Source organism: Sinocyclocheilus grahami, unplaced genomic scaffold (genome assembly GCF_001515645.1).
Source record: "Sinocyclocheilus grahami isolate Dianchi unplaced genomic scaffold, SAMN03320097.WGS_v1.1 scaffold257.1, whole genome shotgun sequence".
In the NCBI taxonomy this organism is placed as follows: Eukaryota; Metazoa; Chordata; class Actinopteri; order Cypriniformes; family Cyprinidae; genus Sinocyclocheilus; species Sinocyclocheilus grahami.
Window position 1 is genome coordinate 2,303,830 of NW_015505436.1, and position 2,810 is coordinate 2,306,639.

Here is a 2,810-nt window from a genome sequence, read left to right on the forward strand (position 1 = left end):
TTTAATTAATTTTAATGAGAAACAACGAGAAACAGGTGAATAAAGACTGGCAGTCAATGTTTAATGTTTAGAAATTATTATTTCAAGACATGTAAAGCATTTTTGCATGTTTATGTGGGCCGTCCCAAGCATGGTTGCAATGTGTTCATTGTCAAACTCCAAAATCAGAGTATTTTTAATTCTTAAAAAACGTTACATTATTTTATTTGAAAAAAAATGTATAATAATAATAATAATTTATATATATATTTATATTTATTTATTTATTAACAAAATATTCTAGTTTGTCTTGTATATTTTTTTCATTCGATCAGATAAGATTTTAAGCTGTCATATGGTCAAGTTACAACGTGCCCCTCAGATGTTACAATGTGTTCCACCTATGGGGCATGTTGTAACATTTCACTTCCATTTTTTGAGGGTAAATAAAGAAAAACGTATACACTGTAATTATGAAACAAAGCGACATATTTGTACTAGACAAGTGTAAAAATTACTGTGGATAAAAAAATATATATATTCTGAACCCCATGTGGATTTACACAAACTGAGAAAGTCAAAAAGTGTTACTTTGTGCCCTGCTCTCCCCTACCTCTGTAAATAAATACAATATAAATTCACATCTCGCGCACTTTAATGCCCTTTGAATGTAACGTGTGCGTTCGCTTGGAACTGGAATCATAGCAGAATTTCATGTGAAGTCCACTTCGCAGGGCACTTACGATCGAATAAGCCAACGCTTGAATGCTGCTGCCTGAACAAGAGACCTCTGAAGTGAAAGTGTTGGCTAGTGTCACTATCTCGCGAACGGTAGCCCCCCGGGTGTCGGTAGCCCCCCGGGATCGCTAGATCGGTCGGCGCCGGACTGCGAATTTAACCACCCGTAACTCCCGAACCCCAAGGGCTATCGACGCGGCGGTGGTCTCATTCGAAAGAGGGCCTCGATACGTACACTTGATTCACGTTCGAGAGGGTTCCTCGAGCTGAAGAGATCCCCCGAATTTGGTGCGGATTCGCTGCGCCGTTACGGAGATATGGCTAAAGTTCCAATGGTTTTCCATAGACATAAGTTTTAAAGTGTTTCATCCAGGTCGCCAGTAGCAAACAAAGGACCGCGCTCTGCTGGACAAACTAAGTAATTACACCATTTCAAGCATTTGATCTGTATTATATGTTCTGTAAAAAAAAATTTATATCGGCGGCATATTCGCCGATACCGATATATTGGTGACAGGCTCATATCGGCCGATAATATCGGCAAACGATATATCGGTCGGGCTCTAATAACCACTACACCCCACTATCGGCCGATAATCACGTTGGGATGATTGATCGGCGGTCTCTAAAAAGGCAGATCTCAAAAAAACGATCTCAAGCTGATGACGCTGCTGTGAGAGGTTTGGCACGACATGCAGCGGCACCGTCTCAGTCTCTGTCCGGCGCAGGTGAAATAATGATAATGCTGAAGGTGAGGCACTCATATTTCTTCATTAAATAACTTATAAAGTAATTTGAAAACTTTGTGTGAGACGTAATTTCACAAACAGCATGAGTGAATCACAGCGCGCGCACTCTTTTTCTCTCTCAAAATACGCAAATGTCTTCAAACCACCACACATCGTGTCTGCACTATAAGCGAGCTGCACACTGCACAGTTGACACAGGAATTGTCACTTGCACAATTGAGGCAGTGTCACATCGTCACTAAAGTTTATAAATTGCGATAATGCTGAAGGTGAGGCACTCATATTTCTTCATTAAATAACTTATAAAGTAATTTGAAAACTTTGTGTGAGACGTAATTTCACAAACAGCATGAGTGAATCACAGCGCGCGCACTCTTTTTCTCTCTCAAAATACGCAAATGTCTTCAAACCACCACACATCGTGTCTGCACTATAAGCGAGCTGCACACTGCACAGTTGACACAGGAATTGTCACTTGCACAATTGAGGCAGTGTCACATCGTCACTAAAGTTTATAAATTGCATTTCTTTTTAATTCTTGCCAGTGTTTAACCATTCAGCACTCACAAGCTCTCCTGGAGACCGTGCACTCATGCACACTCGCAGCACACACACATAATGCCAGGTTCACATTACTCCATTTTTAGTGCGTTTGTGGTGCGTATTTTTTCCGCGCTCATGTTAACTGATTAATAAAGCGTTCACACTGCGCACGGTTGCGGTCCGGCAGTGTGTTCAGGAGCGGTGCGTCTGCAGCAGAGCAGAGATCGTTTCTGCACAGAGTCTATTTTTGCTGCACTGCAAACGCTGAATTAAAGTAACAGCGCATTGTTTGCAGTAAATATGAACATGGATGGACACGAAAATGTAGTAATTACACCATAAATGCATATTATTAAAGTCTACTGTGTTTCACAGTCAACACGTATGGCTTTTTGGCTAGGTTTAAAGGGAAAGAGCACTTTTAGATAAGGCAATAATAGATGGCACTCGTGGAGGTAGGAAAACAAAGTTCTTCATGAACCACAGGATTGCAAAAGAAAAGGCAGTAGAGCTGACTTTCTGTCAATGGTAAGTTTGTGATAACGTAAGAAAAGTACCGTATTGGCCCGAGTATAAGATGACCCTGATTATTTATTTATTTATTTAGTCATATAAGACGAACCCCCTTTTTCCAGATGTACCTTTTGGAAAAAGGCTTTTTAAAAACCAAATCTTGTTTTTTCTCAGTAAAACACATTTTGTCTTCAATTATTTTCATATTGCATATTTTTCCTAGTTTAATTTTTATTTTGAAAGTATGGTAAAAACTGGTAAAATGTACCAACAATCACATTTAAAAAA

General features: G+C 39.5%; 1 protein-coding gene across 2 annotated transcripts in view; it reads right to left on the bottom strand.

The window, feature by feature from the left end:
- Positions 1–2,810, bottom strand: part of LOC107598854 (little elongation complex subunit 2-like) — an 8,432-nt gene that overhangs the window by 4,170 nt on the left and 1,452 nt on the right. The gene's annotated exons all lie outside the window — the stretch shown is intronic.